Source organism: Emys orbicularis, chromosome 3 (genome assembly GCF_028017835.1).
Source record: "Emys orbicularis isolate rEmyOrb1 chromosome 3, rEmyOrb1.hap1, whole genome shotgun sequence".
Taxonomy (NCBI): Eukaryota; Metazoa; Chordata; order Testudines; family Emydidae; genus Emys; species Emys orbicularis.
Genome location: NC_088685.1, coordinates 128,822,984 through 128,849,866, shown reverse-complemented (window position 1 = coordinate 128,849,866; position 26,883 = coordinate 128,822,984). Strand labels below are relative to the sequence as shown.

Below are 26,883 nucleotides of genomic sequence, written 5' to 3'. Positions count from 1 at the left end.
ACTATTACCCCCATTTTACAGAGAATTGAGGCACAGAGCGACTGACTTGCCCAAACTCACATTGGGCCTCTGTGGTGGAGCAAGGATTTGAATCTCAGGCCAGTGTCCTGACCTAAACACTGCCTTCCTCTTGTGGTGGAGGTGAAGGTTCCCCAGTCGAGTTATAAATTCTGATAGTGCAAGAGAAACCAGTAGAATCTTCCAGCTCTCATAAGCTCCAAAAGATGAGAACCACCAGGGTTCAAACCTTCACTGGTTCTGGAGAATTTAACTCCAGAAGGGTCCTGGACCAGGTGACTTCCTTGTCCTACAGAGCTGGGTTGTTTTTCATAGGAGGGGCAGTTGGTTTATGCATTTATGTATAATTCTTTTCCTTCATTCTGTTCTTAAGAATACAGTATTTTCAAGAAGACTACTACCTTAAAGGAAAAAGAGAGAAGACTTTGGAAAGTTTAAGGTTTGTCTACAGAGTTGGCACTAGTTTAGTTTTAAGGTGTAATTTTAATCCCACTTAGTTAAACTAGTGCAAAAGGGTGTGTGGATACTCAATTTAAACTAAGATTATTGAAAACTTCAAAAATCTGGAACTCAGGGGACCATGCTAGTGGATTCCCAATGCAAGATCAGAGCCTTAATCTCTCTCCTAATAAAGTGTCAGGGCTTTTCCAGATGGTGAGTTAATGTGTGGCAAGATTGGTGTAAAGCTACCATGCACTAGCATGTAATGCATCAGCTGCCTGTGTAGACCCTGCCACCACACACTAGGGAACTTCTAGTGGGCAGCAGCATGGGCCACACGGACAGTTGTGCATGACCCCCTGTGCACTGTAGATTTACTCGCCAGCTTGCTGTGTATTAAATCTCCATCTGGACAAGCTCCCAGATTCTGTTCTCCCTTACACGTCTATAAATCATAAATAACTTCATTGAAGGCAGTAGTTACTCCATATTGACATTTTTGCAACTGAGAGCAGAATTTCATGTAATGATTTTGTCTGGGAATTAGACTTCTTTAGAACATTAAGATAATTGGAGTGAGTGGGTGTATATATGTGTGATTTTCCTAGAATCATAGGAGTATAAGCCTGGAAGGAGCCTCGGTAGGTCATCTAGTCCCGTACTCTGCTCTGAGGCAGGACTAAGTACTATCTTCCATCATCGACAAGTGTGTATCTAACCTGTTCTTAAAAACCTCCAGTGACGGATATTCTACATCCTCCCTAGGTAACTTGTGTCAGTGCTTAACTACCCTTACAGTTAGGAAGTTATACCTAATGTCTAACCTAAATCTCTCTTGCTGCAATTTAAGTCCATTACTTCTTGTCCTGTCCTCAGTGGTTAAGGAGAACAATTTACCACCCTCTTCTTTATAACAACCTTTTACATACTTGAACGCTGTTATCCTGTTCCCCCTCAGTCATATTGCTTTGCTATAACATTTTTTTGTTAGCAGATTGTGGGTTTTTTCTTTTCTTTTTTTCATTTACAATGTTTTAGTCAGCCCCAGCTGTCTCAAGCCAGCTTTCCCTTATCTCCTGCCATTGCTTATGCCATGGGACTTATGCTCAAGGCAGTGACTCACTTTCAGATTTTTGGCTCAGTTCTTGTTCATTCTGGCTGTCATTCCCCCACCCCACCCCCCGTTCTTTATGCCAGAGAATCCTTGGTGTTGTGTAGCACCATACTGGCCTCTCAAAACGACCACCTGTAGCCACTTCCTTTCAAGCTGGCACCGCACATGGCATATTCCCAGTGCTGTAATGAACCACAAAATTGCTTGGGTGCAAGGAACTAAAGACAACAGCTGTTCTGACCTACATAAAATAGGTCAAAACTCCTAAACCTCTCTCAGTCAATGAGTCAAAATGTCTGTGTCTGTGGTTTGCCTTAACAGGCTGGATTTTTGTGTGTTTTTGTTGTTGTTGTTGTTGTTTCTCCCCCCCCCCCCCGCCCCATGTTTAAATAAAGCCATTACCACTAAATTACTGAGAAATGAAAAGAGAATTCTTATTAAATTTTGCCATTAGCTCAAACAGTTATTTCCTTATCCTTTTTTTAAAAGGATATTTTAAATCACATTTCTTGGCACCTCTCTTGATCTTTTCATCCAAGGATTTAAAGTACTTTACAAATATGAATTTAATTCAGCATCACTGCACCCTGGGCATTCAGATACCAGGATGAGGAGTTGTGGTATAACAACTTAAATAAAAAGGCAGCTAGGTCAAGTAGCACTAGCTTTGTTTTACAAAAGGAAGCTGAGCTCAGAGAGGTTAAGTAACTTGGTCATGGTCACATCTTGAGTCAGTGGCAGTCATCATAAAATAGAGCATAGGAATCCTGAATCCTTTGCACTTCTATATAGCTCCTTTAATCCAATAATCTAAAAGTGTGAAACAAACATTAATAAATGAGGCTTTACAATACTCTGGTTAGGTAGGACAAGGAAGGTAATATTACATCAATTTTACAGATGGGTAAAAAGTTACTTACCTAAAGCCATGCAGTAGTGCTAGGAATAGAACCCAGTAAACTTGACTTCCAGCTCCCTGTACTAACCACAAGACACCATTCTTTTGCCTAGTGATCAATATAGCTATGTGATCCACTATAACTAAGATATATCTGGAGCACCCATTTGAGTAGTACACAAATGCTCATCTCTAATACATTTTTGGTCGTGCAAAATCAAAATGCTCTGAAGAATTTCAGAAAAACTATTTCTGCTGGACAATTTCCAGGGCAATCATTGCTTTCACAGTCACAGAGATATATTTGGTATTGATGAGAGCACTACCTTAAGAATCATTGAAGGTCGGTGAAGGAGGAGAGGGAAATAAATCAGTCCTTATACAATTTTTTTTATATGTTGTATTACTTTACTATGAATTACAAAATACTTGGGTAAATGAGAGCATATTTAATGCAAGCAGTGCACATGAAAGATATAAAGCAAAGTCAGAACGATGCTAATTCTCCAACAGCACTATTTTAGTTATCCTGTCCTTTCCCATCATTTGGTTTCCCATTAGCCTGATTTTAAGGGAAGGTTTTTTCTTGTTTATGGGGTTCTGAGATTTCAGGATTTCACAGGTGGCTATTTGTTCAGTTTTAAATTTTTATACACTTAATATTAAGAATACATTTATTAATGGTCTATAAATGATTAATTTATAAAAATGTTGAGACATGACTATTATGTGTTAGATGGTTATAAGACATGGTTCTAAGCAATTTATTTACCTGTTGGACTTTATAACAATTGATTAGTTATTAAAGTATCTATTAAACAGGCATTAGCCCTTTTTTTAAAAAGGGCTATTTATAAATATATCCTTAATATTAAGTGTGGCTTTATTTTTGGATGAGGATTCCACCAGCAATCTAGCAGCGTGTGAAAGAGATCAGAGATGCATTGTTAGGTGCTCTAAGGAAGGAAAAGTAAAGAGTATTGTCAGACCTGTAAAATAAATTTCCCAAGGGAAAGTAGTGTAGGTCATGCACTGTTTGAGTCTTTTGGAAGCAATCACTTGAGACTATAGTTCTATACTGCAGGAAGCAATCTATGATTTTAGCTTACTTATTATTTGTTAAGCACTGACTGTGCTTGGCAATGCAAGACACAGCATGAAGATAGTTCCTCCCTCAAAGAACTCATAATCCCAAAGGCTGATACAGAGAACAGTATCCACAGGACTTTTTTTTTTTTTTGACCTATTGACTGACTGACTTGCGGATAACTCGGAATTTATTTCCTTGAATGTCTTTGTTTAATTTTTTTTTAAATACCTGTTCTTGTTGGCTTCTAGGCATTTCTAAATATTTAAATGTACATTGATCAGTGAGTGCTATGGGGGAGCAGTGATGACTTCTATACTTAGGTTGCCTAACACTAACCATTATAAAAATTCTTAAAGTATAGCTTAACCTAGAAATGACTGAGTGCTCTATTTAGTGGGGGGATCCTTCATTTTAAGTAACCCATCTCTAGTCTTCTCTACCTCTGATAGCTGTAGAATAGACAAAAGTAAAAATGAAGATGAAGTTATTTTGGCCAGAATAGAATATTTACCTCATTAGCCATTGCAGGATGTATAATTATGGTCCATTAAATCTACCTTGAATCCTGCGAGCGAGACAGAATAACTTTGTAAAAATGAAAAAAATATTAATGTGGTAGAATTTTTTCCCCTCTAGTTAAAGTGTTAAACCAGGCTGATTACTGCCCTCAGGGAAGACACTAACATCCGTCAACTCTCCAGCCCCAGATTTCACCCACAGATCTGTTCAATACTGATGAACATTCTGTAACCTGGATGAGTGTTCTGATCAAAAAAGTTTGACAGCAGAAGTTAATTTAGCAACCTTCCCCACTGCACTAAGGGTATTTTGACAGGGAGAGCTGAGTCCACAGAGGACTTTATGTATATGACAGTTTAGTAAATGTATTATCTGTTAGACTAAGCATTGTTTTACTTCAAATGAAAATTTTGGGTTCCTCTTGATGATAACATATTACTGTTACCCACTAACTTTTTAAAATAAATAGGTATATCTCCATATATTATCTCCTAGAACTGGAAGGGACCCCAAAAGGTCATTGAGTCCAGCCCCCTGCCTTCACTAGCAGGACCAAGTACTGATTTTGCCTCAGATCCCTAAGTGGCCCCTTCAAGGATTGAACTCACAACCCTGGATTTAGCAGGCCAATGCTCAAACCACTGAACTATCCCTCTCTCCTGTGGAACTATTGTATATCACTCCTGGCATCCACTGAGGTTCAGATGACAGGAGCTTTTCTAGTCTGCACTTGCTTTCCTACACTCCCTTGTTACAATATCATCTGTCCTGGGAGGCTGTGTGGCTCAATTAAATAGTGTACCTTTCCTCCTTAAATCCCTGGTTGTTCTGTGGTCCAATTCAGTAGAGACTGAAAATTATTGTTGTATGCCGACTATATGATAAGTAACAAGGCAATGTTCAAGACCTTCTAGTGGTGGCTGTGTTTAATTTAACACAAATGCTTTGTACTAGAAGATCCCACCATGGCTGCTTCCTGAATACAAGTGTTCAGTGGCTTATGTGAAACTAGTTGGTGGTCTTAGTCCAGTTCTTATCTGATAAGTGTTCACGTCACAAAAACTATCATTAATTGTCCCTAAATAGCATCTCGATGGGTGGTTTTATCCTAGCCTTTTCTGATAAGTGGGCATGAAGACTGAACTACCCTTCAGGAGAGGATTGAAGAGCATTAGCAAAGGAGCAAGGGGAAGTTTCCATTGCTGCTATACCTGTTCTGTGAATAATCAGAGTCCATCAGTTGCCAGAGATGTTCAGTCTGGAAAACTTGCAAGTGTTCAGTTCCCTCTTAAAAATAAGAAAAAAGAAAGCATTAAAGGGAGAGACGCCCCTCTCTTACAATTAATCTCCTCCATAGCGGAGCTTGGTTCCAAGGAGGAAGAAGCACACAATTGTGCCATCCCTGCTCCAAGGAGGGAGGGCAGCCTGGGCACATAAGGTGTTCATGTGGCAATTTGGCCCTTATGGAAGCAGTTTAACAGTTCTTCCCAGGAGAGGTGCACCAATGTGTTTACAGATGCATATACAGAATGTTTGAGTGATATTTATTTATCAAAACATTTTTTCCTGCATATCTGAAACAAAAAGTGACCACTTATATCACAGAATAAGCATTTGTTGCTGGCATTTGTTCTACCCAGTGGTGTGCATTCTGTAAATAAATAAATACACAAAATATATTATCTATTGAGTAATAGGTAAATTTAGTTTTGATGGAGGGTTTTTACGATATTATATAACATTGGATTTATCGGTGTGATTTTACCAAAGTTGGATTTTAATTCAATGTCATGGTACATTGGGAGCGGGACTTTAATGAAGTGAAACATATTTGACTAACTGAGGCAGGAAAGGTTTTTCTACTTTTATAAGTGCTGAAGGACCTGTCCTATTTAGAAGAGAATATGTAAATGTGTGTTACAAATCAAAGCTGCTTAACATGCAGATAACAATGATTTATCGTTAATCTTTTCTTTCAATTTAGTTCAGCTTCCTCATTGCAATCTGTTCAGGTTCACAAACTAGGGTATAGGCAGCCTTTTTCTAACTTTATTTCTGTATTTTCATCAGGCTACAATGGATTGATGGGGTCTGCCAGTCCAGATGGCAAAAAATATAGAGCCTGGTTCTGATCTGACTTCTACCAGTGTAAATCAGGGATAACTCAGTTCAAATCAGTGGAGTTACATCAGTGTAAAAGTGGTTTAAGTGAGGCCAGAATCAAACCCATGGTATTTTTCCACTTCCCAGAAGGTCTTGCACAGTAGTCTGGGAATGCATTCAATTTTATTTTGAATTTCTGAGTAATCTGAAGTCTAATGTTGTAATTAACATTCTGAGCCAAATTTATCCCTGGGGTAACTCCATTGAAGTCAGTGGACTTGCACTATGGGTGAAATTGGCCCCTGGGTTTTAATTTGTTTTTAAATCTTTCCAGTGCCGTGGAAAACAAATTTCCACAGACCTTTTGATATTTGTCATATGTATTTATATATTATTTGAGATGAATCAGAGCTGAAGTGGAATCCAGATAGTAAATGGGATGGTTTTTGTGTCCTTGTTTTTATTCTGTTCTTTTGTATTTATTTAAGCTGTGATGAGGTGTCACAAGTGACAAAAGGATTTAAGTGACCTGAGAGGCCAATTAACCTACTGGACTGCACTTGGAGAGGTGTGTTAGGCATACGTGGTGATAAAACCCAGCTAGGGAGGACCTGGGTCTTCATAGAGGAAGGCACAAAGGGCTGCTGTAGGATAGGATAAGGAAATGAGCGGTAGCTAGGAGCTTTGTCTCTTGGGCTGAGGGAAGCCTGGGAGGCTGAGCCCTGTGCTGGAATCCTGACTGGATACAGGAGGTGATCAGGCACTGCAGTCTGCCTGACACTGGGTAGAAGGAAAGTGTGACCACCTCCTGGCAGTAGGAGTGAAACCCAGGAACTCAAGTTAGTGTTAGGATGGTTTGAAGTTAGGATTGCCAGGTGTCCGGTGGGGACCCTTGCAGCTCTTGTCAGCAATGTTAAAAGTCCAGTTGGCAGTGCAGCGGGCAGACAGGCTCCCTGCCCAGCTCCTGGGAAGTAGCTGGTATATCCCTCTGGCTCTTAAGTGGAGGGGTGGCCACAGAGGCTCTGCATGCTGCCCCCACCCTAAGTGCCAGCTCCACAGCTCCCATTGGCCGGGAGCTACAGGGGCAGCACCTGTGGCAGGGGCAGCACACAACCCCCTGGCCGCCACTCTGCCTAGGAGCCAGAGGGACATGCAGGCTGCTTCCTAGGAGCCACCTGAGGTAAGCACCACCTGGAGCCCTCACCCCACCCCACCCCGCATCCCAGCCCAGAGCCCTCTCCTGCACCCTGAACCCCTCATTTCTGGCCCCACCCTGGAGCCTGCACCCCCAGCCAGAGCCTCCACCCCCTCAGCCCCTACCTGGAGCCCTCTCCCACACTCCAAACCCCTCGGCCTCAGCCAGGGGTACTCTCCTGCACCCTCATCTCTGGCCCACCCCAGAGCCTGCACTCCAATCCCCTGCCCCAGCCTGGTGAAAATGAGTGAGCAAAGGTGGAGGAGAGTGAGTGATGGAGGGAGGAGGGATGGAGTGAGCTGGGGGCAGGGTCTCTGGGAAGGGGGTAGGGCAAGGGTGTTCGGTTTTCTGCTGTTAGAAAGTTGGCAACCCTAAGTTGGGGCTAGTTTGCCATTTTCTGTTGGACTTTAAGTGAAGGACTTTGTGGCCCTGTGAAGGGTTGGACTCTGATACCTGGCTTGGTTGGAGGGCTGGGTCACATCAATGGCTGCAATAGGCCAAAGAAGGCATGGGGGAAACGAGGCAGAGCTTTTGCAATGCCACATACAGCCAGCAGGGGTGTGGCGTGGTGACAATCTTGCCACAAATGCTTTGTGCTATTTGTAGACCCTCAATGAACTTCCCAATTATTAATTAAGCTTCAAGGCACCCTGATGAAGTAGGCAAGTATTTTATACCTATTTCAGTGATGGGTAGAGATGGTCCAAAAATGGTGACCAACTTTCTTCAAATTTAAAAACCTGGAAAATTTCTTCCAGCTCTAGTGAGGGCCTAAACAGTAGTTGATTGGGGCCCCATGTGGAAGCAGAGTTCCCACTGCTACATGAAATGCTTACAGGTTTGAGTTCCTTTACTACATTGCCATTAACAAGTGTCTATATGGTGAAGGCAGACAGACATACTCTGTTTAGGTTGTCTGTATATTTCACCAGTATTATATAGGTTGGTAAGCAAGGATGTTCTCTTTTGAAATGTTAGAGTTTGGTGTATGAGGGGAAACCAGGAGTCCTTGTGATTTGGCATTTCTAGTATTTCTTATGTGGCACATATGTACTAAACGCTTCTGCTGCTGTCCACCTGAAAGAGAACAAACTATAGCCTGGATATTTACTTCCTTGGAATGTGTAGTCAGGTTTCTTTTCCAAGTCAGTCTGTGGCAATTTGTGCTTAAGTGTTGGTCCCAGCCTTTATTTGTTAGAAATTCCTTTTGCAATGGATTGGTAAAACTTGATGATTTTCTGGCCTGTCACATTGTGCCTCATCCCAAAAAGTTGCTACTGACTCTCCTCTCTATCCGGTCTTTCTGACTCTCCTGTTCTTTTCTGAGTCTCCTTTGTAATTTTTTGTTTCTGTACTCTGTTGTGCTCTTTTTCTTGGAGTACTCTGGGATTTTTTGCTGCTTTCTAGGTTTTGTTGTCGTGTGTGTGTGTGTGTATGTGTATATGTATATGTATATGTATATGTATATGTATATGTATATGTATATGTATATATGTTTTTTGCTCCTAGATAATCCACCCCACTCTTCCATTCTCACCAGATGGCTATATGGTGTTCAAGATGTGTGAAATGTTTCAGTTGCTTGTTCTCCTAGTTGAGAGAAATGCCATGGGAGAAGAAAAGCTTAGCTATACCTGGAGCTGGCTGCATACGGGTTGCTGCAAGGGGAGAGAGGGACAGTGACTGGTTTTCAAATTTCCCTCAAATGCTTTACCCACAAAGGAAGTGGAAAGTGGCTCCCAGGTCATGCAATTATCCCTGCCCTAATGCTCCTCTCCTCTCCTCTGTCGTGGGCCCCTATCTGGACTGGGCTGTTATCCCAGGGTAGAACACTGAGTTAGATGATCTTTTACCTTGAAAATATGCTGTGCCATATACAATTGTTCTACTGAGTTATGCAAAATTTAAATAATATTCCTTATAAAGAGCCAGAACTGGTAACAAGTTAGCCAGTTCTTATGTAGGATAAATTTGGGCCTGATCCACATCAAGTGAGCTTTGGCTGTTGTGCTGGAGGCCAGATGGAGCTCCAAGAGTATTTTCTGCTCCCCAGTCCAGAGAGAGGTTAACTTCTGTTCTGAGAAGTACATAGTCCAGCTGCCCCTGCCTCTTTACTTTAGATGGAGTTATTTGCATGTGGGCAGATGGCAGTCTAGCTCTTGTGTATATTGCCAAATGCTCAGTAAATCCACGAACATCCAAATACAGAGAAGGTTTTTTCTGGCTACTGGAATGAGGGCAGAAAAAGGTGAGGCTATTTGCTTCAGGTCTCATTCCACAGGGTACTTTTGTCACTAGATTCCTGCTGTAGAGCGGTTTTAGACCTTTTCCCCATGAGAGATCTAGCTGCTGCCAGACCAGTATCCAGCTTACATGGCTTGGCAGGTCCCAAATATGTAAGCAGGGTCCGAATGAGCTCTCCCCTGACATATTGTGCAGAATAAGACTTATAAATTGAAATGGAGAGTCAGCAGATAAATTGTGTGTCTCAAAATGACCTGGGACTTGGTAGGCAGCCTAAAAGCCATTTCTCCATAGAAATGTCCTGCAATAATGCAAAACTAGTTGACAATTAATATCAACATGCTAATCCACAAATATGTTCTCAGTTTCTTTTAACTTTGGCCTCTCATGATGATTTTTGTGGGTCTTTATCCAAGTTTAACCATTTTTGAAATTAAACTGTTGACTTAATTAAATACAGGGATAAAGTAGCAGTGAGAGCCTTAGAGTATGTTTACTCTGCAATAAAACACCCACAGCTGGCCTATGTCAGCTGATCTGGGCTCAGGCTGCAGGGGTGTACAGTTGTAGTGTAGATTTTTCAAGCTTGAACCTGAAGCACTACACTGCAATTTTATAGCCCTGCGAGCCCAAGTCAGCTGACACAAGCCAGATGTGGGTGTTTTTATTGAAGTGTAGACATACCCTGACTGACAACAAGAGTCCTGAGGTGGCTTTTGTTTAGACTTGCTCTGAGCAGGTTGAATTTACACAGCATTAAAAATGCTGGTGTTTGCAGGGGCCTTGTCTATCCTAGGGCTCCCAACATTGCTCACAACAGGGCAGTTAACAACCAGGCTCAGGAACCTGAGGATGTTCACTTTTGAGGAGCATCTCATAGAATCAGCCCCTATATTTGCAACATTTTCATTAGTGGAATGCAGGTATTGCATAGATGAAATCATTTCAATTCAATTGTAAAAATGAAACTGATCCTGGCAGCAATTTAAATTCAATTTACATGCACAAACACTACATTAAAAGAACAATATTAAGGTTGCAAAATCAAGCACTCAGATGTTAGGAATTAAGGTTATTTGTGCCAAAAGAAAATCTGCCTGAGGCAGACACCTGTCATGGAAAACTTCTGCCCAAATGGCCAAAGTTTGGCAAAATTATAAGCAACTGAAACAGCATCTTATAATGAAAAATGTCCAGCAACCTTAATAGCTGGTGCTACCAGCCCCTAGCTATTGCTACTCTAACAAATTGTATTTCCTTCCATTTCATTCAGCTTTTTTCTAACCAATTTTCTCCCATGTATATTTTGTCTGGAAAGAAGCTTGACTAACACACTTTTTTTCTTAAATACAGTTTCTATATTTTTAACAATGTGGGGGTGTGAAAGAGAAATGACTCATTAATCATCTATGTCAACTTATGTAATAGGCAGCTGAGAGGTGGTACTTCGATTCCTGTTCAATAATGTATCTTTACAACATGAACCTGGCGAGTGAAACAAAACAAATCACTGTGACCATTGTCATTTAATCTTTTATAATGAAGAGAGGATATATAAATTGGCTGGCTTTTGTGTTTGAATTACCCATTGTATTGTGACTCTTCACCTTGGACCTATTGTCTTGCTTTTTATGCTGCTTCATCAAAAAAGAGCAGAGAAGAAATCAGTTGTGAAATTATTTCTTAGTGATAGACACTACGTCTGTAACTGAATCAATGGACCCAGTTACAACATTGATAAATGTTGTAGTGTGGACATGACAGATACTACCTGGGTCCCCTTAACTGTGTTAAGGCTCTGGATTCTCCTAGATTTCAGTCGGGTTATATGGACAAGGTTAAATTAATGGGGTCTAAACAGAAATTGGCTATAGCTGTTACCTCTTTGCTGGCAATCTTGTCAAGTCTCCATAACTAAATAGGATTGAACTTGGATAAAGTTCTCCAATGGGAATCCAGGGAATTACAGAATATGGTGTTGAGTAAGCTAGCTAAGTGTTGCCCCATGTCCCGGGATAGCATTAGGCAAGCTGGAGGTGCTAGCTGTAAAATTTTTATTTTAAATGAAGGTCCTGGTCACTGATTCTGGCTCTCTTTGCAAAAGTAGGAGGCATCCTACAGGTATCCTAGTCACATTTTCTGTTGGTGAATATTGGAGCTGTAGCTCTTCTCCCAGATATAACAAACCAGCTGGGTCTCTTCACTGGGGTTTGTACCTTCTGAGGTCTGCTTGTTAGTCTGGATGTGCAGGTGGAGGGATGTTTCCCATCCATTTGTTGAACTGTGTGGGAGGCACCCTGCCTGCTCTCCTGCCAGTGTGTCCTGCGGATGGAGGGGGGGTTATATACCAGTCCTCTAAAGACTGAAGATGGGAGGGGGTGGAAGAAGTAATTGAGTTTGAGATTATTCTGGTGCAGCCTGTGGCCTGCCTCCCCCAAAAGTGAGATTGAGAGGAATGTAGGCCATTTTGCCTCTCAGACTGCCAGTGAAAGGGTCCAAGAGCCTCTTAAGGCAAGGCTGGGTTGTGTGGGAGGGATGGCCCATCCTAATTCTACATCAAATCTTGAACTTTTGAGTGAGTGTGTGTGTGGGGGGGGGTACATTGAAATTTAAAGCAAAGTGAGCTGTGTGAATCACTGGGAGGGGAAATGGGGTCTAGTGGAATGAGACTAAATCTGGGAGCCAGGAAATTAAGAATTCTAAATCTGATTCTGCCACTGACTTGCTGAGTGATCTTGGGCAAGTCGCTTAACTTCTGTCTTTCCCCATCTGTAAAAAATTTGGATTACTACACCCTGCACAAGGGTGTTGCAGGTTAATTAGTTAATATCTGTACCACACTGAACATATAAAATGCTGAAAGTTATTAGTTTACTGTTATAATTATTGCTAATTACATTTTGCTAACTTATGTCCATGTTTCAGTGGAATATTTTTCTATTTCCTACAGCTGTTGTGAAGAGTTTCACCCTCGGGGTGGCTGAAATTCTTTATTTATATGTAGCTTGTAAAGTGCTCTAGGATCTACTGCCATTGTGGGTGTTGTAGGTACTGACTTTCCATTTCTATCTATCGCTGACTGTGATATGCTCCCCCCCCCATCACTGTAGTGAGCACCTCACAATCTTTAATGTATTTATCCTCACAACACCCCTGCAAAGTAAGGAATTGTTGTTCCTATTTTACAGAAAGGGAACTGAGGCACAGAGACTAGGTGATTTGCCCAGTGTCACACAGGAAGCCTGTGGTGGGGCAGGGAAACAAGCCCAGGTCTCCCAAGTCCCAGGATGGTTAGTGCCCTTCCTTTCCTCATTTGGACCATCCTTCCTTTCCTCATTTGCTACTGTATGGTAACTGGCAGAGACTTCCTCTGAGATACATAAGTACCAGCAGTGGAGGGATAGATACTCGATGATAGAACTGGTTAGAAACTGGAATCTCCATGTCAGAAGAAATTCTGCAATTTTTAAAAAATTGTTCCAAATCAGAATGAAACATGGAATTTCAATTTCTTGAAACATTTTGAAAAAACATTGGGGTAAATTGAAACTTTTTGTTTTGACTTTCAGTTCCTTTTCTCGATCTTTATTATATTTTAGAATTCTATAAAACATCCAAATAAAATAATATAGAATATCGAAAGTTATTTTAATAAACAATGTTGAAATGGAACCTCATCAAAATGCTTTATTTTTATTCAGAATAAAATTGTACTGAAATTGACAGTCCCATGGAACTCGTTGGTTTTGAATTCACATTTTCTGATAGTGTATATTTAGACCAAATATTTTTCCAACTTTTATAAAATAATTGGAACTTCAGTAAATAAGGTCTGTCATTTCTCTTGAGACCCAGCTGCTTAATCAAAGACCTTTGTGGCAGCTGTTTCCTCAGTTAAAGCACTGTTACTTTTATAGGCAAAAAATTTCAGTCTCTTGCAAGTATGCTGAAAGGTGGCTTTCCTGTATTATTGACTAGCTCATTTTTTTTTTTTTTCTTCCCCTTTGGGTTTTTCTTTCTTGCTGTGGTGGCGGCCTTACATGTTTAGCTGTGATCCGAAAGGAATAGGCTGGAAGAAGAGCTAGTTGTCTGCAGACAGCTGGACATGGCTCCCTCAGGGTTTGAGTGGGTGTTATTAAATCATTATAATTGCCTTTGGATCCAAATCATTCAATTGACCAAGCTGGTCAGGGACAGAAACAAAGAATAAATCATGTAGAGGGCAGGGAGGAAAGACTGACTAGACTTGCATTACTAATCTCCCTCCACCATCCCCAAACTCCAGTGATCCTACAATCCCTTTCCTTCATTCGGAAAACACTGAATAGAAAAGTAGGCAGTTTAAAGGAGGTTCCAGGCCAGGAATTGTGACTAGCCAATTTTCTTTTCAGTGAAGGGAGATATATTTATTCTCTGTTTTGTACTGTATCTGATGTGCAGCAGCACACCGTGGGTTTGTTTGCTTTAATTTTCTGGTTGGGCTTTTTGCTACTTTACAACATGTTGATTTATGGCTCATTTTGATGTCTTAACATTAGCCATTCTTGATTAATCCAAAGTTGGATTTTTTTTTTAATTTAACACAAAAAAAAGGGCCTAGACCAACACTTCCTTTGCCCTCATTTTGAGACCGTTTGTATCTTGATGTGAACATCATGTTCAGTCACACCTCCAGGATCTGATCCTGCCATCTGATCTGCCTGGCTGGACACCGCCCCCCCCCCCCCCCCCCCACCCGAGAAGCCCCATTAACTTCAATGGGATTCTACGCAGGCATAAGGATCTGCTGTGTGGAGTCCTACTTAAGTTAATGGATCTTCACATGGATGCACGTATCCCTCTGTTTGGTTTGAATGCCATGTTCAGCGTCTCAGTTACTATACACCTGTCTATGTGGGTGTGCCAGTAGATGGTTTTAGCTGACGAACTGTATCTGATCCCTTTACATGCAATGGCCCCATATTTAGCTACTCAGGACGAGCCCCCTTCAAAGGCACCTAGAATCTTTTGCCCTGGTGCTTGAAGTGAGGTTCCTTGGTCTTGTGGGATTTCAAAGGAGGTACCATGGGAATTAACACAAGAGTTCTGGGTATCCGAGAAGGACCAGATGCAAGTGGCTGAGCAAATCTGCCACAGTGGAGGAGCAGAGGCAGGGGAACAAACTTGTGACTGCTTAGAGAACAGGTGGGGATCCCCTTTCTGGGGAGATGGGCTACTTATTACAGCTGTGAGAACAGCTCGCCGTGTGTCAGCTTGAACACTGTGCAACAGATGAATCTAGTAAAGGTTATAAAATACAAAATGAAAGTTAAATGCTTACCAGACTTTTCTTACATGGGAGCAAATATGGACACGTAAGAGAAAGCAAAAGGTCAGTCAAAGAATGAAAGCACAAACTACAAAGCAATTCAAAATTGAATTTTTCTTTGAAATGACATAAGGATGGGGGTTCCTCTTCAGTCCAAGTTTCCCACCTTGAATTAAGTGTCAGGTAATGCAGGATTGGGACATTTCATTAAATAGCCTGCTTAATGTAATAGTATGGTAGGACATAAGATAATGAAGGGTGATGGCAAAGAATGAGCATATTTTGTTTGAGTAGTGGGTAGGGGCAGAGTTTTGAAATGTGGAATGGGTAACCTTGGTACTCAAACTTAGCCATAATACAGAGTCAAAAATTACTTACCTATCAGATTGAGCAAGGCAATAAACTCTTCAAATGTCTCCTAGACTTAAAGCTCTCTGGAATAGGGAGCGTCTTCTTATTTACTAGTCTTTTAAAATGCCTAGTACTGATCAGGGCATCTAGGTGCAAATGTAAATAGTATTTTTTTCACTCATGACTTCTAATTTGAATGTTGTGTTTATTCTAACTTGTTGGGGGTGAAGGAGTATTTTTAGTTTCATTTGAAGGAAAAAGAGTGAAAGACTGATAGACCAGGCTGGAACCAGACATAGTGCCAATGTTCATGAGTATCAATACCTCTTCCATTTATAGATCTCTTGGGAAAAGACTTCTAAACATGCCATTGAGTGGCAGGTTTACAAAGAGAAGTCTTTGGTTAGACTCTGTATTTAACCTGTGTCCTAAACAAGATTGGAGCTCAGATACCCAGAAATAATAGGTCAGTATGTTAGTCTATCTTTAATCTAAAGCTACAGTTACTTCCTCCTTTTAGCAATTTATTAAAGCTCTTTTGGGAAAATGGAATTTCTTCCTGCAGGAAATTCCAATATTGACTTTTTTGTCCTGAAATGGAATGCAAAACTGAAATATCAAAGATGTTCATGGAATGCAAACTTGTTGGTGGTTTTTTTTGTTTGTTTTTTTTAAATCTTGATTTGGAAATGACAATCAAAAATGTCAACGTTTACAATCAAAATGTTTTGTTTCAAAATGTTAACAATTTCAACACAACGTGTTGACACTTTGAAACAATGTTTTGTTTTGAATTTTCCCATTGAAAATTTTGGAAACATTTGTCAAAATTGAAATTGCCCTATATTACACTGGGCATTTTTTGTTCAAAAATGCTGACCAACTCTGGTAATTATAACTGAGGCAAACCTGGATTATAATCTGTCATACTGTAGTAATTTAAGCATACATGTATGGAAAAACTATGAACCAAGAATTAGAGTCTAAGGCTAAAGGAATTCTTGAAATTCTTTATTTCCAAATCCCTGTTTTAAAAGGAAGCATCTCCTTTTCCTAGTACAATTCCTTTATCTCAATCTACTAATATATCCTAAAAATCTCCAAATTCTTCAACTCTTAAAACATCAAATATACACACAGAGAGCTTTGACTTCTATTTTTCTTTTCACATTGTTGGACAAGTCCTGTGAGGTCTCTATTTCAGTCTACTCTAAATTCAAATTGGAATTCTATTCATGCTAAACTTCCCCTATGTATTGGAGAAGCATCCAAATGGTCATTTTAGCATAAATTAAGTATTTTCATTTTTCCCAAATCATGGCTTACGAAGGAGCTTATTGTAGGGCTTGGAAGGTTTTGGGAACATTCTTTTAAAGATTTATTGTATTTCTTTAATTTATGTACTTGTAAAATTGTAATATGCTTAGTTTGTGATAAGTGCAATAAACATAAATTGGCATCAAGAAAAATAGAAAGTAATTATACAATAAAATTACAACGTACTATACCTATTCTCTAACACACACACACACACACACACACACACACCCCACTTTTTTAAAATTAAAATATACAAGACACTCCACTACACACACGTCTCCCTCTGAAGAGAGAATGGGAGAACAAACGTGTCAGATATTAGTCGTTTTTTAACACACTACTGGAAGGCACTCGGATACTATGGGGATGAGTGTGCAAAAATCTATGTACAATAGAATTGATCTAGAATGAGTTACCATAACAATATGAAGATATCAACACTAATACATGTGTATGAAAACATCACAAGAGTAAACATACTGTAGCATTTTCATACTGTAAATACCCATATGTTTTAGTGAACATAGTTGTAAACTGAAACACATTAACACATTGTGTTAATTTTTAAGTTATATCAAAGAAAATATTTGTTTTTGATCACCTTAGGTCTTCCAGTGAAGATGCACCGAAAGGCTGGAGGGTGTGCGTGTTTTTTTTTTTTGGGGGGGGGGGGGAGGGGCAGAGTTGTTCTTTAGCATTTTTCTCCATGTTTTTGGGAGCTGTCATTCTTTGGCATTTTCCCCATGAGATACCTTTCCTACCATACTGATTATTGGGGAGTAGGCAAAATATCTTTAGATATGGAGATCTGGAAGAACTGACAGTGAAAACCCCAACAGATAAGGTGATTTGGTGCTGTTAAATTCCATTTTCTTTTAAATAGAAAATATTTTTTTCTTCAGCATAAATTAAGTAACCTACCAAATTCTCATTGACTGCTAGGCAAAAATTTAAATAAACTCTCATAACACACTATCTGCAGGCCAGCAACAAACTCATGTTTTTCTGCATGGTGTCTGGACTTAAGAAGACTGCTGCCACCCAGTAATACTCAAAGCAGACTGTTACAACTAGCTATTCTTTCTAAGTAAAGCTACACCGAAAAGCCATACAGAAGTGTTAAGGAACTAACTACACAGTCATAGCAGTAGAGGCTGATACAAAACCACTTTCGCTTATTCTTGTAATTATCTCTTCCATCATCTAAAAATAGTTTCTGAACTAGAAATAGTGTCAAAATATAGTACTTCTTAAACATTCATGTCTTGGAAAAGCAGAACACTTTCCATTGCAGATACTGTAATAATCCACATCTAGAAAGGAGTATTCTCTAACGCTGAACAGGGAACATAGTGTCATATTGTTTCATGTAACATCAGACTGAGGTACAGTGGCATGTGTATTGTGCAATGTCATGGATATAAAATGACATTTCCTTACTAGATGCTGCAAGTTACAAAGTTGTTAGTATCCAAGAATATATTGTAGTGCATTCTTTGCTGTTTAGATTAATATTAATAAACAGGTGACTATGCAAAGAGGGTGGTGGCACAGGGTAAAAATAAGACTTGGGCATGAGAATGTTTGTTTTATAAGGGATTTAATACCCAAACCTGTGAGATCCTAAGAACTTCCTGTAAGCTTTGGAGTCCTCTACTAGCATTGAAATCAGTGGGAATGGAGGGTGCTGGGCACCTTACAAGAGGCACTCCAACACTTCTCAGGATTGAACCCTTAGATAACAACACTGCTAATCTTAAAACAGTACACTTCTCTTCAGGGCAGCACAGAGCTTTTGGGGGGCCCTGGGGCAAAAATTTGAAATTGAGGCCCCCTTGCCCTTCCAGAAAAATTACCACTGAGCAGGGGATTCAGGAAAGGCCTGGCTCAGGGCGTTGCTCCTTGGTACATGGTATCACAGCAGCATTCGGGCCAGTCATGACGGAGGGGCACTCAGGTCAAACCTGAGTTGTGCTGTGACCATGGGCACCAGGTCATAAGGCTGCTTAATCTGGGGGCTTTTTCAAATGAAGGGCCAGGGGCAAATTTCCCCCCTTCCCCTTCCAGTGGCTCTGCTTCTATTCTGTGTGCTCTCTTAGAAATTCTCAAACTCAGTTCCACTCTTTCCAAAAGAACCCCTGTAAGGCCAAAAATATGTAATAGGAGCCTAAAGATCAAAAACCTAATGAGAACCTAAGTTATAAGACAGCCATTAGAATCTCAGGAAATCCAGTGTTAAGGATCAACTTGGAAGAAACCCAAGAATGTTGCAGAATGGAAATTTAAAGAGCTAGAATAGCCAAAGTTAATAAGGCTCCAGGAATGATTTGACTCCTTCAGATGACTTGCTGGAATTATGGTTGTATGATAGTACTGTTAAATGAGAATGTAGGAATTCAGTAAGATGTTTAGATTTGCATTGATTTTGAGTCATGGTGCCGTTTGTGTTCAATCATTTTCTTGAAGCTATGATACAGAATAGCCTTAGCCCTGCGTTCATAGTAAGATCGGTCGTAGGACTTTAACAATTGTGCCTGGTGTAAAAGAAAAATTACATATATAGGCAACATTGCAGTCTATGAACTGTTAACCATGTCAAGCTTCCATTTCACACAATGGTTACCACAACTGGCATTAGCATTCTCAAGTTTCAGCAGACAGGCCAAGGATTAATCAAATGGTCTTGAATACTGTGCTCTCCTCTCCAGATGGTCTCTGCAGGTCATGGTTGACTTGAAGTACCTTGACAGGGTAGTGTGGGATAAGTTGTGCTGCTGCATCTCATGTCTGTACCAATTCTGTGGATAAATAGAGGCCTTCTGTCTCCAAAAGAAAACTGTATCAGTGAGAAAATGAAGCATTAATCTAACATTCAAGTTTTATAGCCAAGTATTTTGTGTAAGGAGATGACTTCACTATTAATCTTGCTGTCTTATAGCTCACCATTTCCACAATACTATAGTCTGCATCACATTTTGAAAAATAACTGTTTCATTAGAGACCAAAAGTTGCTCTAGTATTTATTAGCTGTGTCATTTTGAGAGTGTAGCTACTCATGGGGAAACAGGGCTTCAGGATTTAGCCCTTTAATTTTTATTTGAACCTGTCACTAAAATGAGTGGCTGTTAAATAATATAGTTGGAGTAACTTCAACTATTACTTTGCTCCACAATCTCTAGGAGACAACAAGCATATTGAAATTAAATTACATTTCCATCATAAATACAAGAGAGGCTCACTGTGTAGAATATTTAGTCTAGAAATCAAGACTACTGGTGTCCTTAATGGTAGTTTCCTATGGCTCCATCCTCTGTCATTTTAATAAATTCCATTGTGTTGTCTGGTGCCTCTGAGTCATTCTAAAATGCATTTTGTGGTTTTTTGTTTTTGTTTTTTCCAATTAAGACTTTGGTAACATGACAGTTTTGAATAGAGCAGCCAGTTGAATTCAATAGAGAAATAGCAGATCTCTCTTGCTATGGCAGTCCAGGCTTATCCTCTCTGGAAGTGACTCCTTTTGGCATGAAGAGACAAACTGTTGAGGAAGCCTTGTTCAGTTTAACTACATTACTCTGATGCTCAAAAATTGGAGATACCAAAGTGAAGTCCTTTTCCATTACCATGGATAAAATGACATAACTGCAAGTAAAATGATTCAGTTAGCTGGAATAAAAAAATCTTGCCGTCATCCATCACATGTTGACATCTTCTCTGAGATGTGCTGGGTCTTCAGATGTTAATGACTTGTCTTTATTAAGAATAGAGCTGAGTGAAACTTGGAATGTCTGCCCCATGGGAACTTCTGACATTTCATTTGTTTTCATCCCAAATCAGGATAAAAAATGTTCATTTTGGAAATATCATTGGTTTTTGTTTTGACACATTCATAGACTCCTAGAATTCTCTGCAAGCAAAATGAAGCACTTCAGCTTTCCCGACATCAAAATAGATCACTTCCATTTATTGAAATGACTTGGAATGCTTCAACATTAAGCTACATTTTTCTTGTTGTGGCACGCTGCCTAATGGGGCATCTGGCTCCCAAACTACAACTCCCCATTCTCCTCTAGGAGCCAGACTTCTTGGGTGGACTACTTCACCCATGATACACCCAGAGTCATGAGACTCCCCTAAGGCACCACAGAGGGAAATCCCCATGGCTTTATAGTGCATGTAGTTCTCTAAGGGGGCTCAGCCCACAGGAGAGAATGGGGGCCCGAACTACAGCTCTCATAAGGAATGCTCTGATAGGGAAATGCAGTTTAACATTTTATTGAATTCCTTCAAAATGAAATATTTGAGTCACAGACCTGAAACTAAATATTTCATTTTGCTCTTCCTGATGGAAAATCCAACATTTTTAGTAAAATCTATATTTTTTTTTCAGTGAAAACTACTTTTTTCCATCAACAAATCATTCTAATGGATAATTCTCAACCAGCTCAATTTAAGATTATCTGTGTCCTCCCAGAGAGAAGCAAGTCATTTTCTGCATTTATTAGTGAAGGACTACTTTGAAACAGACAGATTTGTGGAGGGCTGTAGAATTTAAAGAGATGACTCTGTTGGAGGGGGGAAGTTTGGGTTTAGTTTGAAGGGGAAAAACTGGTTTTAGTAATGTGGCTAGGGTGTGTGTGTGTGTGTGTGTGTGTTTCTAAACCTTTAGAAATATAAAAATACTTGAACATTTCAGGCTAAAATTTCAAACTTGAATGTCAAAAGTTAACCATCTAAATAAACTAACCTATTTTATTTAAGTACAAAAAGGACCATTAGCACAAATCAACTTGTCTGACCTCTTGTATGCCACAGGCCATTACCCCGTACTAAGCCCAACAATGAGTTTGACTAAAACATATCTTCTAGAAAGGCATTAAGTCTTGATCTGAAGACCTCAAAAGATGGTGAATCCACCAATTTCCTTGGTAGTGTGTTCCAGTGGTAAATCATCTAATAAAAAAATTATGCTCAATTTTATTTATATGGCCTTTTAAGCCACATGTGCATATTACGTGACTTTCCCCCCCAAACAGAGAAATCATGAAATTTATGCTCACAGGCATCACATGACAATCCACTAGCAAACCCCCTGAATGTTCATAGAACATGTTTTTAATTTCCCTTGAATATAAGTCTCGTTTAAATTATTTTTGCAATCCTAGGAATAATGAAGAAATGCATACTGTATTTCTTTCTGTCATTCATACAATTATTTCATATGTTTTTTGCAAAGAAGAAATGTAACATGTTAGATGCATTACTGAATTCAGGTGGGAGTTGCTGGTTTTCATGACTATTTCCTTTCATTGTTTTATTGAGTCTGAATAGATACTTTGTAATGTTTCTCAATGTATCTTTGCTTTTTGTTATAACTTGCTTCTGACTTCCCTAATTAATTGACTGACTGTCTAGCTCAGGGGTTGGCAACCGTGCCAAAGACGGCATGCGAGCCGTTTTTTAATGGCACGCTGCTGCCCGCCAGGGTCCCGCTCAGCCCGCTGCTGAACCCCAGCAGCAGGCTGAGCCGGACCCCGGCAGGCAGCAGCGTGCCATTAAAAATCCTGCCCGACCCAGCCCGCTCTTCTCTGCCCCCCACCTACCGCTCTCTCTGGCGGGGGCAGGGGGCAGAAGCAAGCTTGCTCCTGCCGGCTGCTGCTGTACAGCAGGCTCTGCCGGCAGCCAAGCTTCCCCCTCCCCCGCCTTTTCCCCCAGCGTGCTGCATGGAGCCCCACCTCCTCTCCCTCCCTGCCGCCGATGGCCCTTGCGAGGGAGGGGAGAAGAGCAGCCCCAGCGCCCTCGCTGCTCAGACCGGTAAGGAGGCGGGGAAGGTGGGTAGGAGCGGGGCTTTGGGGAAGGTGGGGTAAGAGTGGGGCGTAACCCTCCAGCCACCTGCCGTGAGCCGCTCAGGGCAGGGGGCTGGGAGCACCCCCCTAGCCCTCTGCCCTGACCCCTGCAACCCCTTGCAACCCAGCCCCCTGGATCCCCCCCCACGACCCCATCCCTGATTCCTGCACCCTCCATACATACCCAGCCCCCCCCACCCTGAGCACCAGACCAGCAGCGGGCTGAGCCGCTCGGCCCGCCGCTGGTCTGGGGTGCTGGCCCCGCTCAGCCCGCTGCTAGTCTGGAGTTCTGGCTGCCGGCCCCTTGCCACCTGGGATCCCAGCCGCTGGCCCCGCTCAGCCCGCTGCCAACCTGGGGTTCTGGCTGCTGGCCCCTTGCCAGCCAGGGTTCCGGCCGCAGGCCCCGCTCAGCCCGCTGCCGGCCTAGGTGAACGGAACCTCAGGCCTGCAGTGGGCTGAGCAGGCCGGCGGCTTAAGATCAGCATTTTAATTTAATTTTTAAATGAAGCTTCTTAAACATTGTAAAATAAACAAGGTTTTCAAATACAACAGTAGTTTAGTTATATTATATATAGACTTATAGAGAGAGACCTTCTAAAGAAGGTTAAAATGTATTACCGGCACGCAAAACCTTAATTTAAAGTGAATAAATGAACACTCAGCACACCACTTCTGAAAGGTTGCCGACCCCTGGTCTAGCTGCATTACAAAGTTTTACAGAATACCTTCTATTTTTAACCCATTTTAGTTCATTTGTATTGACAATTTAAGTACTTGGCTAAACTCTGTCCTAAGATGTGTGCTGCTGTCTCATTTATTTCCATACGTTATTAGCAAGTATGAGAGGGCAGAATTTGACCTATTGGCTTTCAGTGACAATTAGGTGGAGGAAAGACTCTTTTTTTTTTTTTTTAAACTACTATGAAAGGCCAGAAGAGACAATTATGATCTAGTCTGACCTCCTGCATAACACAGGCCATAGAATTTTACAAAATACTTCCTGCATGAAGACCATACCTTCTTGTTGAGACAGACTAGCTTGTCATAGTTCAGGGCAACTGCACCTGTATTTCACCCTTCATAATCCAGCAAGGGCACCCACTTGAGGCTCCCAGCTCCTCAGGTGTCATCTCTTGGGCAGAGATCCCATCTTTCTCCATCCTGACTGCGGTTTTTCTAGGCTGAACAGTTCCTTGCCTATGCAGTTATTCCCAGGGGGCCAGACTGCCTAACCAGGCCAGCGTCTGCACTTTTCTTAATCTTCAAATGTGATTAACCACATAATTGCCCACAGTTATAAGTTGCCACACAGTTCTTTCTAAGCAAGCATTACAGCGAAAATATACTAAAAGCCATAAAAACATGGTCACAAACTAAAAAGCTTAGAGGTCAGCCCAGCTCCACACCTGGGCTCTGGCAGGTGTCAGTCCCTCTAACCCTTCCCTAAGGATTGCATCCATCCCCCATCTTGGACATAAGGTCCTGTCTCTTTGCTGGGTCAGAAAGATGGCCCTGAATCAATTTAAATTCAGGCTATTTATCACACAATCCTTTCTTTGTCTGTTGGTCTCTGTAGAATTCGGTTTGAATCAGCATATGCAAGTCTTACCAGGTGGTGGTACCTCTCTGGAGGTGTTACAATCTGAGTAAATTTACCTAATCTTCCCCCACTGTTCTTAGCTCCTGGAGGGCTGTGGTCTCGCTCTCCAATGGAATTACGTGCAAGCCCAGCCCCACAATGATACATGAATGTAATGTAGTAAGAGCTCTCAAAGCCATTGCCTGAAATTATCATATCTGTCATAGCTCTTTTCTAAAAGTGTCCAATCTTGATGTGTAGACCCCAAGTATTGGAGAGTCAACTCCATCATATCCATCCAAAGGTTAACTACTGTCAGTTGAAAGAAGGTGCAATTTTTTTGGTCTGAATTTGTCTAGCTTCAACTTCCAGCTGTTGTAATTATTATACCCTTGAAATGCTGGAGGAATCTTAGCTAGGCAGCATGACTGTGCATTTACATTAGTCAATTTATCTCACCACACCTGTGAAGTGAGGTTTTTTAGTACTACCATTTTAGAGTGTCCTAGTGGGAACTATTTGCAAAAAATCTTATGGGGGTGAATTCAAAAATGGCTTATGCCACATAAATGAAGATTAGTCTGAGTCCTTAGGACAGGCTGTTTGCATTTCATTCATCACATGTCATAAATTAAGTGCTAGTTCTTCATTCAAGCAATGATTTAAGATGTTTAATATTCTGTAAAGCAGCTGATTTTTCTCAGTGTGCTTATTCCTACAAGTTTTCATTTCTCTGCAAAGGAATTGCAAGAATGCATACTTACTCGTGTGGTCAAATTCAGGACCCATATTAAAAAGCAGCCCACTAGTGTAAAATCGAAATTTCTGGGGTTTTCTTAATTTTCATGTTGAACACCATAAATCTAGTGTCCCACTGTCTCAGTGCTCTTGTAAAGAAATCAATATTATTAGCTTCCTTGAAGCTTCTTCAATAGGTGAAAAGCAGGAATAATAAAAATGACAGACCTGTATAATAGGCATATATGTTATTATTATAGTCTTTCATAAAATAGCATTAGCTTTCTGGTAAAATTATTTTAGTGTCTAATGGTCAGTAAAGGCTAAGAAAAGGAATGGGTGAGCTTTCTGTCATATGAACTTCGGTCAAAGCGAGTTCATGCCATTTTCTATTTTTTTCATATTTAAATTGTTAATGCAAATCTAGTGTTGTAGGGATGTATTTTTACAAAATCAGGAGACCAAAAACCTCAACGAAAAGACATGTCCAACCCATCCCCATATTTTCTTTTCAATATAAAATGAAGATAATTAGCATATCAATTTATGCACCAATCCCATTCCCAGTTAAATCAAGAGGCAGATACGCACTTCAGTAGGGGGTTGGGTTGGGTTCTTATCTGTAATAATAAACAAGAGAGCCATAAACTAATAATCATAAACCCCTGTAACTTCAGCCTGCAGCTCACCAGCCCTCCACCTCTCCAAATGCCAGAGGACAATATTGTAAATATGGAAGCTACCTATTTAAACAGAAAACTCAATATTTTGGCCCTCTTCCCCTTTAGCCCCATCGGTACAAGCATTGTCTACCCTAGGGGATATTTACGAAAGAGTGCCACCATTGCAGTGCTGTTCACAACATTGGGAGCCCTAGTATAGAGGGCTTGCTGGTTCCAGTAGTCATTTTCCACAACATATCAACTAAACCAGCTCAGATCAAGTTTAATTGATGTGGTGTTGAAAACAGCTGCCGGAGAGAGAGAGCCTATACTGTGGCTCCCAACACTGCTGATACTCATGCTGCTGAACCGGTGTTAGAAAAGGTGAGAATTTCCTAGTATAGACATAGCTGTGCATGGATCCAAACAATTTCAAATATTCAGGATTCAGTAAAGACTGAAGACTTTAAGCATAGCCTCCAGTTGGCCTGAGAGCAAAATATGTGAAAACATGAAAAAATATTTCCTTTGGCACTTTCTGCAAAGGCAATTTGTCAGTACAGAAACATACTGTACATTCAGACATCCTGTTAACAAACAAAACCATGTCAGTCATGCTTGTATATTCTTTGTGGAAAACACATTTATATAGTGATGTTATGAGTAGTGCTGAGTTATTGAAGTCAAAAACTAGACAATAAAAATTCAGTGTTGCGGATTTTTAAGTCCATCCAAATTGCTCAGTTTTAAATATATAATATGTGGGGAAACTAATTACAACATAAGTGCTTTCTCTATTCTAAGAACATAGAGGCGAATGTTTCACCAATAGTGCAGTTAATCTTACTGTTCACCTGTTCCACTAAAATATGTATCTATAGCTAGGTAAGGGGAGGAATGCTAAGGACATGGTCATAGTAATTAGTTGTCTAGGCTGTTTGAATACCCCTTCAAGTTCTTTGGAGTGTCATCATAGCTGATTTGTGGTTCTTGCATTTCAAAAGTTGTCAGGCAACCAAACAAACTGAACCACCCAAGGGACTTGGAAGCGTCCTCCCTCTCTGTGAGTGAACAGTGTGCTGATCCAGGAAGCTTAGATTCTGTTTATGCACACAAAAAGAAGCACTTAACTAGCTTTCTTTCCATTACTATAAATGGAGATATTCAGATCCAGATTCAAAGTTTGGGACTGAGATGATCGTGACTTTTGTATTTGCTGATTATAGAAATGGGGACCCAGATGCCAAATTTGACTCTCTATAAAATTTATTGAATGCATTTATAATGTGCCCATCACCACAGTACAGTCTCCCAGTTTTGCCTTAAAGGGATATGATGACCTTAGTATTTGCAATATTCCCTATACTTGCTGTAGGGTATGTTACATACACTAAGATAATGTGTCCAAACCAACTGCCAGATTTTTAAGGATGACTGTACTAAGTGTGGTCATTTCCAAA

At 40.6% G+C, this 26,883-nt stretch overlaps 1 protein-coding gene across 1 annotated transcript in view; it reads left to right on the top strand.

The window, feature by feature from the left end:
• RPS6KA2 (ribosomal protein S6 kinase A2) overlaps window positions 1-26,883 on the top strand; it is a 460,922-nt gene that overhangs the window by 127,760 nt on the left and 306,279 nt on the right. The gene's annotated exons all lie outside the window — the stretch shown is intronic.